Here is a 15512-nt window from a genome sequence, read left to right as displayed (position 1 = left end):
AGCGTTGTTTAAAAAATCCAAGCATAACTCCGATTACTCGCTAACACCACCCTATCTGTCTCGATTAATGACTAATCATCTTATCCTTTAATAAAATCATTCCTCTGATTATTCTTCGCCTAATCCGATTATTTTTCGACTACAAATGTAAACAGTATTTTTAATCGGTTATAAAACAATCAGATTGAGAGTTTTTGATGTTTTACAAAAATTTATGTTTAAAGTTTTAAATGAAAATCATAAATTCGGTTTTAAAAATAAGTTTTCATGTGTTTACTACAATTTTTTAAATAAGTTTTCATGTGATGTTTTACAACATATGTTTCTCTCCTTATGGTATGGCTTCTTGAACAGGTTCTTCCTTTTGTGAGTGTCTTTCTGTCAAAAGAATAGTATTCGTACCCGAGATCAGGTGTTCTTGATTTTTGTTTGATTCTGGCTTCCATCTTCGTCCTCTATGGCACCTGCTGCCAAAGTCTTTGAGCTTCAAAGAGAAGGAAACAAATGGTAAATTACTCTCTCCATTTTCAGCTTTTGCAAAGTGTGGCCATCTCATTCAAAATATGTTCAGAAAGACGTGTTTAGAAACTGTCTGAAAGAATTTGGATCTCGATGTGGGAAACAAATGAATCTTGCCTGTTACATACTAATATCTCAACGATTGAATAGATAGTACAGAAAGTATAGTTTCAGATGGGATTTTGATTTTGCAAGTTTTGCAAATTAAGCTGATATCACTGAGGCTGTTGCTGACCTTAATTTCCACCTTTCATAAGGTATAGCATGTGATTATCCTTTGATGTTTTTCTTTCTTCCTGAGTTTGGCATCTCCTCTAACGTCTTTGATAAGTATGTATTTGATCATTAGGCCATATAATTTGTTGAACTTTTAAATAAATGAGAAAGATAAGTCTAGTTGGTGGTTTCTTGTTTCCATTAGTCTACATGCTAATTTAGTCATGTAAGCTACAACTATTGTTATGTACGTATTACCTTCCTTATGGTGATGTGTATTAGTAAATTCCTAGAGAGCTAAAGAAGGTTTTAGAAGAACTAGTAATACCATTGATATGGTTATATTTGTGTGTATCTGCAGTTTTTGCTGGTGTCAAAATGGGATATGCTAGCATGGATTATGAAGATTCGTAAATCACCAGTAAGAAATTTCTCTGGACACATATCATGACAGATGCTATATTCTGTTATGTGGCTCAAGTAAATTTTACCTCAAAACACTTACCTTTCATACTCTCTGCTGCCAAATACCTCGAAATGACAATTAAATACGATGAAGATAAATATTTCCCACCCGGAAACCGTCTCTCTCTCTCTCTCTCTCTCTCTCTCTCTCTCTCTCTCTCTCTCTCTCTCTCTCTCTCTCTCTCTCTCTCTCTCTCTCTAGCTTCTTACCTTTTGATGATCTATTGAACCCTCTGAACTTGTATTTATTAGCCTCAAAGTCCCCTAGCTAGCTAGTCCTTCTATGAATCAGATTTGAAGTCTTTTTCCACTATGGGAATGTTATTGCTTCTTTCACAAGAAACACAAAAACTCAAAATAGGTTTTGGGCTGTTCTCTTGATATCTCCTACGTCCCATCTTTCGCCCCAGCTAGCCCTGTTCCCTGACCCTTGACAATAAAATCCTCAAAATCAAACTATACCAATATTAACATAGGATACAATGGAGTTTTACCCAAAGAACCAAAAAAAAAAGGGATACAATGGAGTTATATCAATGGTAACTCTACCTACAGTAAAATCAATAAGCACAGTTGTAGATATTTCTCTATCGTTATTTCAACTATATAAAATCTTGCGATTTACACTTTTAATCTTTATAATTACTATAATCTAATTATATATAAATTAAAACACTAAATACCTTAAACAGAAAAAAATACGAATTTTCCCACATGGCATCTTTACACGAAATCTTACCTAGTAATAACCAATAAGATTATTATTTAAGTGATAACCTATCCAATTACTGATGAGCTCCATTTTCCTCCACCGTACAAACAACCTAAAGACCGGGCCGACGGCCTATTTCCCCACGAGAATTATGGTATCGAGCCAAATAGAGTCCGTTCTTTACCCTCGATCTATATGTCCCCGAAACCAAAGTTTGAAACCAATATACCCCCAAAACCAAAGTTCTTAATAGGTTAGGTAAACAATAAACCGATATAATCTACGTTATGGGTAAATTGATGTAGAAGAATAAAATCGGAGAGAAATAGATTTCGAACTTTGGTTTTGGGGGTATATTGGTTTCGAACTTTGGTTTCGGGGACATATAAACCGAGGGTAAAGAACAGACTCTATTTGGCTCGATACCATAGTTCTCGTGGGGAAATTGGCCGTCGACCCCCTAAAGACCTATCAAGAGCACAGGAAAAAAAAAGAATAAAAAAAGAGAAAAACAATCTCAAAACTATACCTTGAGAAATGGAAAATTGAGAAGTTGTTGTTGTTCGTGTAACTATAAGTCTCGTCTATCCCTTAAGTTCGTTTACAATTTGATGAATTTATTCTCATATCTCTTGGAGAGAAAGCTTGAACTTTTAGGGTTTTGGTATTTGAAATGAAATTGAAAGCTTTGAGTCTTTGACCTAGTAGCTTTGTTTACTGTGTCTTAAAGTATCTCTCTTTTGTAATTTTTTTCAATATGTAAACTGTATCTATTTGTCTGTGAGAAGCATCTCCTTATCTTCCGTTTGTGGTGTCAATTTTGAGTTTTGTGGTTTTATCATTGTCATCATCATCCTCATCCTCATCTTCCATCTGTTGTTCTTTTTCTTCGAAAACCAATTCTTCAGGTCTTAATTCAGTTTTTAATGATTTATTATTTATGATCATAATTCATAAGTTCATGTGGTCCTTGAACTATGGCATGAACAATTTTTGTTCCTTCTTGAACATTTAATGTTGGGCTTTCCAAGTCCAAGCCAATTCCCCTATTAGTATGATATTGTCCGCTTTGGGCCCATGTGGCAAAGCCCGCACGGATTTCTTATTGGACTCCTTCCCAAAAGGCCTCATACTAATTGGAGTTGGTCTTGGCTTATATATTAGAAACTTATTTTCTAATCTTCATATGTGGGACATTGTTTGTATCCCAACAAACCTCCCCTCAAACTATGTACCACGATACTTTGGCCTCCCCTTCAGTGAAACCCAGGTACCTAGGCTCCGATACCCCTTTATTCCTGAAGTATTCTTGAGGCACCCTTAATCATGTCATCTTTTTGAGAGATCCTCCCACACCGAACATAGAGCCCACACCCACTCCTTTAGGTCCACTTTTCGACCTAAGCTCTGATACCAATTGTTGGGATTTCCAAGCCCAAGCCAACTCCCCTATTAGTATGATATTGTCCGCTTTGGGCCCAGGTGGCAAAGCCCGCACGGATTTCTTATTGGGCTTCTTCCCAAAAGGCCTCATACTAATTGGAGTTGGTCTTGGCTTATATGTTAGAAAATTATTTTCTAATTTTCAGATGTGGGACATTGTTTGTATCCCAACATTTAACAATTCTGATATTCCTGATTTGTTTTGGTGATGGCTTCTTTGTCCTCTTCTATGTTACCAGTTACCACTGCTGCCAAAGTCTCTGAGTTTCACAGCCAAAGGAAGCAACTGGTAAATCTTTCTCTCCACTTGCATGAATGTGTGTTTGTTCATGATTAGGTTTTGCCAAAACATTGACTCAGTCTTAACAGTTCTATGATTGGGTATCGCCGTGACCTTAATATTGTAGGGAGTTGGATTTTAAAGTTTGTTGTTTTTGCAAAACAGAGCTGGTCAAAGTGATATGTAAAATTGTATATACCCATAACGAACATCTAGTCGTTTCCTACATGTAAGCATACCATATAGGTACTCATTGCAGTTTCTTAATTCTTTTTAATTGCTTTTGTTTGTTTGTAAGGTACTTAGTGGTGTCTGGTACGAGGATCCTTATATATTCAGGTTTGATTATATTCTTCCCTTCTAATTATATTGGCATTCTGATTGAGAGATGACTAGGATCTCTATCTGTTTAGGCTAGTCTAAACAATGAGGATCACAATTTACACAGCATATAGTTAGTCACTAACCATTCATTATAATTGCAATGTATAGATTGGTGTGTGAAATCTGGATGGCGAAGACACTTACCCGCAGGGGGTTCTTAGTCGACTCTACGGGAGTTCTCGACTCTCTTATAGGTCAGTTACTGCCTTTACAGGAAACTATCGGTTGATATATAACTTCTATATGGATTCAATGCAAGTCAATTCAATATATGTCTTGTTGTTCTTATCGAATGTATCTAAATCTCTTGCAGGTTAGAGGTGTGAGAGACCTACCTCTTGCTCTTCCAGAAATGGAGAATCTGTTATCTAGTTTCCAGGATTGTAAGTATTCTATATATCCACTTCATCACAGATCTTGAATGTGGTTTTCTTAAAGGATCCCAACCCTAATAATCTAGTGGCAAGCACAGCCTTTCTATTCTGGAAGTACAAGAACCGTGGTCTGTAACGCCCCCGAACCGCCGTATGGCCGGGCGGACCACGGGCAGCACCGGGACGCTACTATGGGAACATTCACCAACGGTCCGGCCGAGTACAAGAACACATCAAGACCCTTTGGCCAGTCCATCAGTGAGGTTCCCGACCACACGGCCTACCCTTACGGCTTTGCAACCTTACAGACATGCTGTGTGTTGAGCCGACTCGGACAAAGTCTATATCAGCACACTCGCCCGTTTAACATAAAACCGAATACTTTGATTTAATTAAGGAGTTCTTTATAACCGATTTAAACAAAAGGTCATAAAGTTTTAAAACACGGCCCATAGCCAAAGTTTGTTACAAACGAAAAACATACTTGTATTTTACAATAGACACAAATACAAATCTACTCCGGCTTTCCTATCGTTCACCACGCCCTCTAGTTCTCTCTAGGGTTACCTGCAGCACAAAAATTTATCGTAAGTAATCTAAGATTACTTAGTGAGCTCAGGGTTCCTGCAGAGAGTTAGTCCCCAACTCTAAACCCCAAAAACAACAACATGCATACAAGCAATCAACAATCACAACAATCACAACAATCACAACAATCAGAGATAGCATGCAGAAGATAATGAGCTAAACAAAATAAGCTACCATGCGAGTCTCACTAACATGCATAGACGTGCAATATTTAATAACATGCAACGACATGCAATACAACAACAACAACACATAACTTGAATTAAAACATGCAAGCTTTAAACAAGTTTAATTTTTAGGGCCCGGTATGCTTCCTCTCCTCCATTCCTCTTAGAACAACCGCGTTACAGCCACAAAGGCATGCAACCGGATTTCCTTTCAAATTACACCGTCGTGTAATAGCTTCGGCCAGGGTAGCGAACCCAGTAACCTCCGAGCTCTTCGTACTCAACCCTACAACACACGAACATGGGTTACATGTCGCGGTTGCATGTGATACGGTAGGAAGGATAGCCATACCCAATCTTACATGCTTAGCCGGTATTTCACGCGGACATGCATTAATACTTTACCAATTTTGATACTTGAAATTTACATGCATGGGTTTTAAACTCATGACTTCACAAGTATCATAACATATTACCACCCCTTGTTACTAGAACATTTCGGACTAGTAACTGGTGTAACCTCACACGCATGCACTTAAAACAAGAAAATCACAAAGAAATTTCAAGTAATAAATGCAACTAAAAATAACCATGCAATCCGTGTACTAGATGGAGGTTTTTATCCCTCATCTAAACCGGTTAATGCATGTGCCTGAACTCACTGTATAACCGGCGATGATCGGCCTTGGTTGATGAGCTTCTCCCACGGCACACTCGGAACTTGCACTTGAATGAAAACGATTGTCCTTATCGTTTCAACACTTGGTCGATAGTCTTGTCTTGCACTCTCTTCTCCTTTCTTCAACAACTCGCCACTTCTTCTTCTTTCTCTCAAGAAAATTCTCTCTCAATTTTCACCTTACCCCTTTGCTTCTTGTGCGAAAATGAGAGAGATGGGAGCTTATTTATAGAGAGTGTGGGCGGTGGAGATAGCCAATGCATGTTGCATGCTCTCTCTTCATTAGTGGCTATTAGTGCATGCTTAAACAAATGGAGGATTTCGAGCAAAACACCTTGAATTCCACTTAAGCTTCTCTTGAATTCTTTATTCTCCCACTAAGCTCCACTAACTCCATTGAATTATTTAATCTCCCCACTAACTCCTCCAAGATTAAAATAATTCTCCACTTAAACTCCATTTTCTCCCTTTGATTAAAATATTCTTAGTGGAGATTCCACTTTGATTATTTTAATCACTCCACTTAGAAAATTCTTCAACACTTAGAGAATTTTTCCTCCACTTCTTAAACCATGTCCGATCGCTTGCTAAATCGTTCGTTGTTCGTCCGTTACGTCCGTCGGTACACGTACGTCCGGTACGGTACATGGTACATGGTACATGGTACCATCGGCCATCTCTTGGTCCGTCCAGAATTTCTCGGACATTCCTTCTGTAATTCCATTATCCTCCTCTTTTACTTCCCGTTTGTATCCTTCGCACGTCCTTGGCCCTGGGATTTTTGTTCTGAAATTTTACCTCTTGGCGAGGGTCATTACATGGTCCGTTTGATCTAACTTTTCCAGATATTCTAATCTTAGAGTTGTTTTGTTCCAGTTCATGCATTAGTCACTTTCCCCAATGGCCATGTGGACGTGTATGTAGTTATGGTTACTAGAATATTGCCATCTCAAAATGTTGTGTATTTTCTATTTTCAGGCAAGGGTTGAAACTGACCCAGCAGGCAGGACCTAACTGCAGTTAACAGTAGCCTCAGGGTATCCTCCTACACTACATTTAACTTCTTTAAAATTCTTGAATTTGCTGACTTACCTTTTTCTTACATGTTGAAGTGTCTTCTTCCACGTTTAATTCATTTGATCATTATGCAAGGTTACTTTATTTGACTGGCATTTTGAGTAACCAACCTCATCATGAGCAAAGACTCTGCCACTGGCATCACAAACCTTAATCGGTTTAACCCTCGATTGTATGGATTTTTCTTCCAACAGCCCTGTGCACTTGTAAAGACGGGAAGTATCAGAAGATGTTTGAGAGGGCGACACCATTAAGAATTAATTTTTCCCTGTTTTATAAGATTAAGTTTGCAAATTTTGGCTTTTTGTTGCAACTCTTTGTATATCTATGTGGTAAGTCCATTTTTCTTTTAGAGAAAAATCTATAAAAATTTCCATTTAGAATACAAATTTTTTTTATTTCAAATTTAATACACTATCTAATTAAAATTTTGTTCGGTTAGTAATACAAATTTAGATTAACAAATTTTGTTAATCTATCTAATTAAAAAGAGAGCTTTTTAGAGAAATCCTAAGATACTTACATCTGTGTATTATAAGATTCCTAAAAACGGTTTTAGAAGAAAGAATATATGCATATTAATAATTTTAGCGCAATTTTTTTTTTTAATTGGATAAAGTGCACAGCATAGTTTGCCTTCGAAATATATTTATCATTGAAACAATATATGAATATTATTCCGACACTGATGAAAGACAGTACTTTTATTGACTGCAAACCTAGAGTCTTAGGTTCTCTAGAAAATCATTATGATTTATTTTATTTTTCTTGAATTTAACCATTAATACACATTTTGTTTTACCAAGCATTGGTTGAATCTCTTGGGTAGAGTTGATTATGCATCATTAGTTGAATTTCTTTTGTGAAGTTGATTATAGAGAAATTCCTTTAAATACCACTAAAAAAGTTTTTTTTTTCCAAAAATACCACATTTTAGTTTTTTTCTCCAAAATTACCACAAACATAGAAAATTGATTTTTACGGATATAGAATTTTTTTTTTTATGTTTGGGTTGACACATTTAATTGTAGGGTATAGTTTTTAGAGTTAGGGTTTAGTATTTAGAATTTAGAAATTAGTTTTTAGTATTAGAACTTTAATTCAATTATGTGGTATTTTTGGAAAAAAAATACATGAAGTGGTATTTTGGAAAAAAAAAAACTAAATTGTGGTATTTTTGAAATAAAAACCTATTTTAGTGGTATTTATGACAATTGCCCTTGATTATATATGGACGTCTTATCATTGTGACACCACTCACTTACTACTAATTTTGGGAAATTAGATAAGATTTAAAATTTCATTTTTCTGGTTTTTCAAAATATGGCTGACAAAGTGACGATGTGAAATTCCATTTTCATAAGTCATAGCTTTTTATTATTACTAGCTTGGTACCTGCGCTACGCCGCGTGGTTGTATTTTTTTTTCTTTCAAAAAACTTATTTTTTGGTTTTGGTTCTCTAAATTATAATTTTGTATGTTTTTAATAACAAAAAACCATTACTAATATAGAATTTGACAATGGTCATTGTTAATATTTCTTTTTTAGTTTGCTACTTGTTATTATTAGTTATTGCTGCCTAATTTTTCTTATCATTGTAATAGTCTAAATTTATTTTTGTATTTTTTTTCTTGTATTACGATACTATGGAGAGAGTACATTTTTATTCAACCTGGTTTTTCTATATTTTGTTTCCAAGTGAAAATGATCATTCTTTTTTTTTTTTCAAACAGTGAAAATGATCATTCATGAGTCAACAAAATGAACTTTAAAACATTTATATACTATAAGACAAGTTTAAGGGAAGATAAAAAATGATGCTTAAGGGGAGTTAAGAATTTTATAATATTAAATTTTTATAATTGTTTGGTTAAATTTTTTTTTAAGAAAAATTCTTAGTGTTTGGCTAACATTAAATTTACGAAGCCTTTTTGTTGAGTAATGTCTTCGTTTTTTACTGCCAATAGCCTCCACGTTCGTTCAAAGTTTTTCTACAAATCTTTTTCCAAAAGTTACATTATGTGTCTTTATCAAACTTTACTATAGCTTTAGTAATCAGGCTCGATCCTCGTCCAGACAGTTCATGTCTTTATGACTTTATCAAACCAGCCAAGAGAAAGTCTTTCTTGTTCAAGGAATTCACAGTCTCTGTCACTTGCCTGGTAAAAAACAAACACTCGAACTTTTGGGTTTACTAATGAAAGAAGTGAAAAGAGATATAAGTAATGAATCAATCACCTGCAAAATTCTTGGGATGATTCTTTTGCAAAATTTAGATCAAGATCTTTGAGCGTCGTGTTTCGATTTTAGACTCTAGTTTAGTAGTAAGACGGCCATGAGAGGATCCTTTGAGGTCAAACCGCCTATGGATGCAGTGACCCGTACAAAATAGATTACCCATTATCACAAATCAAACATGCATGAGCAAGTATTTTCTCATCAGTACATCCAACTGAAAATGTTAACAACCAACAATGGAGAGACATGAATACAAAAAGGGTATGGACCTTCATATGTGCAGTGCCAGTCAATTACACACAATGAAGACTGAAGAACTTGGTAACTAAAGTGTTACGGGAAAAAACAAACTCATGAGTGAGTTATAATAATCAGAATTAAGCGGTTAAAATACAGCTCTTACTTTTTCTGCCTTCTTCATAGTCTTGACTCTTGATCATGTAGGGGTCATCATTGGTCAACTACAAAAGCTTTCACTTTTTCTTGGAGATGATAGCTCCCTAATAGCATCATTCCCACAAATCAATAAAATATAATCTGTTGCATCCACATTAAATAGTTTCTGCATTGCTCCTACACGAAACAGAACATTTTAATCTGTTTTCTCAATACCACAAGATTAGAAATCAAAAGTAAGAGAGGTTTTTACCTGAAAACCAGAAGACAATATAATTCTTTCATTTGAAGTCACAAAACTGGTGTGGAAGAGTGTACATTGATCCTTCCTATGGGAATTTCGTCCAAAGTTTTCCCTTTCGATCGAATGCGGAAGCCATCAAATCAAGAGAAGTAGCGCTGGTGCTGGTAGCCGTAAAAATGTCTTCCTAACAAAAATAACACTCAACATCAAACAAAGCAAAACAAACAAAGAAAGCGGAAAAAAAAATAGTTCATAATTCTTGTGCCATTTGGAGATAGTTTGTCCTTGTTTTTTATCACGCTGTATTCTCAACGGCCCTAATGAGGATCTATTACTCTCTGCATTATCATCTAACTGAAGATAACCAGAACCATTATTCCTCAATTCCATTCTCCATTACTAACTCTTCCATCAATGAATCTCCTCCTCGGCCTCTTATTGTTCTTGGTCATGTTCCCACTACTACTCTGCTGCGAAAAATCATACCAAACATGCATCTTTTTAGACAGAAAACCGCGATTCTTTGACAAGTAGAATCCACAAATGAACTCAAATCAACATAAAACACTTGTTGTGGTTGCCAATCAAAATTCCCTGAAAATATGGAAGGGTAATCAGTCTCGTTCTGTTCTTTAGGATCTTTTCTCCAAACACCGACGTAAACACTCGCATCCGACCATCAGAAAGTTCCATTACCTTTAGGAGCTCCGTCTTCCCAAGACCCATCGTAATGGTTCCCGTTACTCCAAATCATGGTCCTGTTACCATTCATCAACCCATTCTTCCATTGTCCGATGTAATGTTTCTCGGTTTTCCATTGATACCTATCGTGTCCATCTTCTAAAGCTCTCCTCCACTCTCCGTCATAGCAATCTCCATTGACATACCTTTTCCGTTCATCGCCCATGTGGCCATGTCTCAGATTTATAACCCATGATCCTCTATATAAGCTCCACATGAATCGATACAAGTACCTGCCAAAACGAAAAAAAAAAAAAAAAAAAGAATCAATACTTTGGCATATGTGATACATATGAAACGATTTGGGGATTGTTTCTTCAAAGTGATGTGATGCGGAGCCTCGAGACTTGGTCAACGGAAAGGTCAGATAGAATTATGACATGTAAGCAAAATTAGAAGTGATCTGTATTAATGTTATAATTTGATAGATTAAAGAATTTAACTGATGTGTCAACACCAGTTAAATTAAAGCTGATGTTGAAACGATTTGGGAATTGTTCAATGTTGAAGCTGATGTGTCTATCACCCGGAGAGAAACACCTTCTTCTTTTATAGTATTGATTTAAAGCTTATCTTTCTTACTGAGTTTGGTATCGCCTATATGTCGTCTCAGATAAGTATGCATTAATTTGATCATTAGGCCATAAAATATGCTTAGCTTTCTTACTGAGTTTGGTATCGCCTCTTGGAATGATGTTGATCCAATTTTTGGCCCAGCTAACCCAGTCAACACTCACAAAATCAAACAACCCTAAACTCTCTTCGACATCAAGCAAACAAAATCAAACATAGGATACAATAGAGTTATGCCGGTTAACACTACCTAATAATATAATATGACTTAAATGTTAAGGCTTCTAACAGCAAGGAAAAAAGCAGAGACTTTTATCTGTTTTATCTTACAAGCGTAAAGTGGAATTTTTATATTTAAATACAATTCAATTACACTCTCCATTTCAAAATATAGGATGTTTTAGTTAAAAGCACGCAGATTTATAAGTTTTTACTTTTAACAAGTTCAACTAATCAAAAACAATACTGTATAATATAAAATACTAATTTAATCTAAAAGTTGCATAAAAACTTGAAAACATCATATATTATGAAACAAAAAATCTTCTCTAAAACATCTTATATTATCTTATATTATGAAATAAAGGGAGTATATGTAAATTAAAACACTACCTTTTAAAGTAAAAAATACTAACTTACCCAGGTGGCAGCTTTGTGTGAAGTCTTACCTTGTAATAGCCAATAACTGGCTAGTTTAGTGAAGCTTAATCTATCGAGTGTGATAAGCTCCCATCCTCCACCTTATAAACAACATAACTTAAAGACATATCAAGAGCCAAAAGAAAAAGAAAAAAAAAAAAAACTCGAACTGATCCTTGAGAAATGGGAAATTGAGAAGAGGTTGTTGGTCGTGTAAGTCTTGTCTGTCCCTTGAGTTTGTTTTCAATTTGATGAAATAATTTTCATTTATCTTGAGTTTGTTTACAATTGAGAAGAAGCTGGCTTGCGTGAAGTCTTGTCAGTCCCTTTAGGACTTTGGTAATTTTTTCAATATGGAAACTAGCTGAATCTATTTATCTGTCAGAATATCGTCTAATCATTTGAGGCTTTGTGGTGGCAATTTTGAGTTTTGTCTAGGGTGTCGTCGGAATGTATAATTTTCTTCAAAGTGATGTTGTACTTTACATACATACTTGTAGTATATTGTTGGTTCTTGTTATGTGTTAATTAGTGGTATATTATTGGTTTTTCAAAGTGTGTTGTACTTTTCATGTTTCAGGTACCACTAAGGCACTAAGGATGGGTTCTGTCTCTACGGCTTCTTTTAACATACTGGTCCAAATCTTGGTGGTCTTAGAATACGACGATTTTCATGAGCCTTTTGACCCGAATGTGACGGATCTCATCAACGGAATAGGCAACATCAAGATCCTTCAATTGACTTCTTCTGCTGTTGAGGTCAGTTTGAAGATCCTTCGATGTATGATGACGATGATGTTGACCATGATAAATTGACTTGCGAAGATTAGTTTGATGGAGTGTACTGAAGAGATGCGAGTCTACTATTCAAAGACAATTGCTGACGCCAAAAAGGTGCCAGTCAAGGAGGATATGTTGAAGCTTCCCAAGCTTCATCTAGGCTTAAGATGCAAGTTATTTTATCATAGCCAACATCACCGTCATCGTCCATCTGATGTTCTTTTTCTTCGAAAACCAATTCATAAGGTCTTAAGTTTTTAATGATTTATTATTTATGGTCATAATTCATAAGTTCATGTTTAGGTATTGTGGTCCTTAAACTATGGCATGAACAATTTTTGTTCCTTCTTGAACATTTAACAACTCTGATGTTCCTGATTTTGTTTTGGTGCTGGCTTCTTCGTCCTCTTCTATGTTACAACTGCTGCCAAAGTCTCTGAGTTTCACAGCCAAAGGAAGCAACTGGTAAATCTTTCTCTCCACTTGCATGAATGTGTGTTTGTTCATGATTAGGTTTTGCCAAAACATTGACTCAGTCTTAACAGTTTTATGATTGGGGTATCTCCGTGACCTTAATATTGTAGGGAGCTGGATTTTAAAGTTTGTTGTTTTTGCAAAACAGAGCTGGTCAAAGTGATATGTAAAATTGTATATACCCATAACGTATACATCTAGTCGTTTTCTACATTCAAGCATACCATTTCGGTCCTCATTACAGTTTCTTAATTGTTTTATTAATTGCTTTTGTTTGTTTGTAAGGTACTTAGTGGTGTCTGGTACGAGGATCCTTATATATTCAGGTTTGATTATATTCTTCCCTTCTAATTATATTGGCTATTCTGATTTGAGAGATGACTAGGATCTCTATCTGTTTAGGCTAGTTTAAACAATGAGGATCACAATTTACACTGCATATAGTTAGTCACTAACCATTCATTATGATTGCAATGTATAGATTGGTGTGTGAAATCTGGATGGCGAGGACACTTACCCGCAGGGTATTCTTTAGTCGACTCTACGGGAGTTTTCACTCTCTTATAGGTCAGTTACTGCCTTTACAGGAAACTATCGGTTGATATATAACTTCTTTTTCTCCTTACTTTTTATTACTAGATTTGGATTCAATGCAAGTCAATTCAATATATGTCTTGTTGTTCTTATCAAATGTATCTAAATCTCTTGCAGGTTAGAGGTGTGAGAGACCTACCTCTTGCTCTTCCAGAAATGGAGAATCTGTTAGATAGTTTCCGGGATCGTAAGTATTCCATATATTCTCACTTCATCACGGATCTTGAATGGTTTTGTTTTAAGGATCCCAACCCTAATAATCTAGTGGCAAGCACAAACTTCCCGCACAACCTTTCTACTCTGGAAGTACAAGAACCATGCTCCGTTTGGTCTAACTTTTTTTTCTGATATTCCAATCTTAGTGTTGTTTTGTTCCAGTTCACGCATTAGTGACTAGTCACTTTCCCAAATGGCAATGTGGACGTGTATGCAGTAATGGTAGCTAGAAATATTGTCATCTCAAAATGTTGTGTATTTTCTATTTGCAGGCAAGGTTGAAACTGACCCAGCAGGCAGGACCTAACTGCGGTTAACAGTAGCTTCAGGGTATCCTCCTACACTACATGTAACTTCTTTAAAACTCTTGAATCATGTTGAGTGCTGACTAACCTTTTTCTTACATGTTGACGTGTCTTGCACGTTCAATTCATTTGATCATTATGCAAGGTCACTTTCTTTGACTGGCATATTGAATAACCAACCATATCATGAGCTGCGCATAGACTCTGCCAAACCTCAAACAGTTTAATTCTCAATGATATGAAGTTATCTTCCAACAGCCCTGTGCACGTGTAAAGACGGGAAGTATCAGAGGATGTATGAGAGGGCGACATGTAGAGACGGACTAAAAGTGAAGTTAATAGTTTTTGATCCAATCATGCCTGTGTCCATGAAAATTTTGCTTGTGGGCTTATAATTATTAGATTAAAGGTTCATTTTTTTCCCTATTTTATAAGATTAAGTTTGCCAATTTTGGCTATTTTTCCCTATTTTTTATGTGGTAAGTCCATTAATCTTTTATCTAAAAAAATCATTAAAAAAAATATCCATTTAGAATACAAAATTTGTTGATTTAAAATTTAATACACTACCTAATTAAAATTTGTCAGTAATCCTCTTTTAAATAATTAGATAAGGATCCGCGTAAAATACACGGGTGTTTAAATAAATACATTGCCAACATTACATTTTCCAATACAATTTAACTATCTATTTCATCATAATATATAAGTGCAGTTTGTCTAAAATTAATTGAATGAGAGCTGAACTTTTATTTTAAAATCATATATACATCATATAAGATTATTTTTTGTTAGTATGAAAATTATTAAAATAAAATAGTAAAACATAAATAGTATAAAAAATACATAAACTTTTTTGGAAAACTAATTTTGTTTTAAATATAATTTTGATATGTTGTAGGCTCATACGTAATAATTATTCATTATGTCAAACTAACTCTAAGTGAATTAAAATATAAAATTAAAATAAAATATAAATAAAAATATACTAACACACTCATCAAGTAATCAAAAGCTCATTCTTATAATCAACCTTTATTTTTTTCCAAAACATTGTGTTTTTCGCATTTGATTACATTTGCAAAAATTGATAAGATACGTAAAACTATACTAATATTTACATTTGATAAAATTATAAGATACTTTAAACTACACTAATATTCACATGATACAATAAAAATATCATTCTTATAAGTTCATTCTTTAAAACATTTTGTATGTTTTCTTACGTATAAATATATTCTATTAAAATGGTATTTTTCAATCCAATCAAACAAGTGTTAATAACATATATCTCTATTTGAAGCTTCAACATTTTTTTTTATTGGTTAAATTTCTATGCGAAATGAATAAAGTAACTTAAGAACAGATGAATGTTAGCAAAGATAGATTTCTATTTTTCTTATT

The 15512-nt window shown here is 34.8% G+C and overlaps 2 long non-coding RNA genes across 3 annotated transcripts; one reads left to right on the top strand and one right to left on the bottom strand.

Moving 5' to 3' along the window:
• Positions 1–8833: 8833 nt before the first annotated feature.
• Positions 8834–11045, bottom strand: LOC104790726 (uncharacterized). 2 transcript variants are annotated; one of them, XR_768800.2, is made up of 6 exons: positions 10480–11045; positions 9793–10377; positions 9547–9716; positions 9413–9468; positions 9144–9268; positions 8834–9064 (listed from the first exon to the last, which is right to left on the bottom strand). It is a non-coding gene; the product is annotated as an uncharacterized LOC104790726 (long non-coding RNA). The 2 variants fall into 2 exon arrangements; XR_768799.2 differs by lacking the exon at positions 9413–9468 and having other exon boundaries at positions 9144–9357.
• Positions 11046–11824: 779 nt separating this feature from the next.
• LOC109133425 (uncharacterized) lies at positions 11825–14573 on the top strand. The gene is made up of 7 exons (XR_002038527.2): positions 11825–11949; positions 12317–12981; positions 13276–13316; positions 13472–13557; positions 13702–13771; positions 14073–14130; positions 14251–14573. It is a non-coding gene; the product is annotated as an uncharacterized LOC109133425 (long non-coding RNA).
• The last annotated feature ends 939 nt before the right edge of the window (positions 14574–15512 follow it).

The sequence above is a fragment of the Camelina sativa genome, chromosome 6, assembly GCF_030686135.1.
Source record: "Camelina sativa cultivar CO46 ecotype springtype chromosome 6, ASM3068613v1".
In the NCBI taxonomy this organism is placed as follows: domain Eukaryota; kingdom Viridiplantae; phylum Streptophyta; class Magnoliopsida; order Brassicales; family Brassicaceae; genus Camelina; species Camelina sativa.
This window is presented reverse-complemented; position numbering and strand designations above follow the sequence as displayed.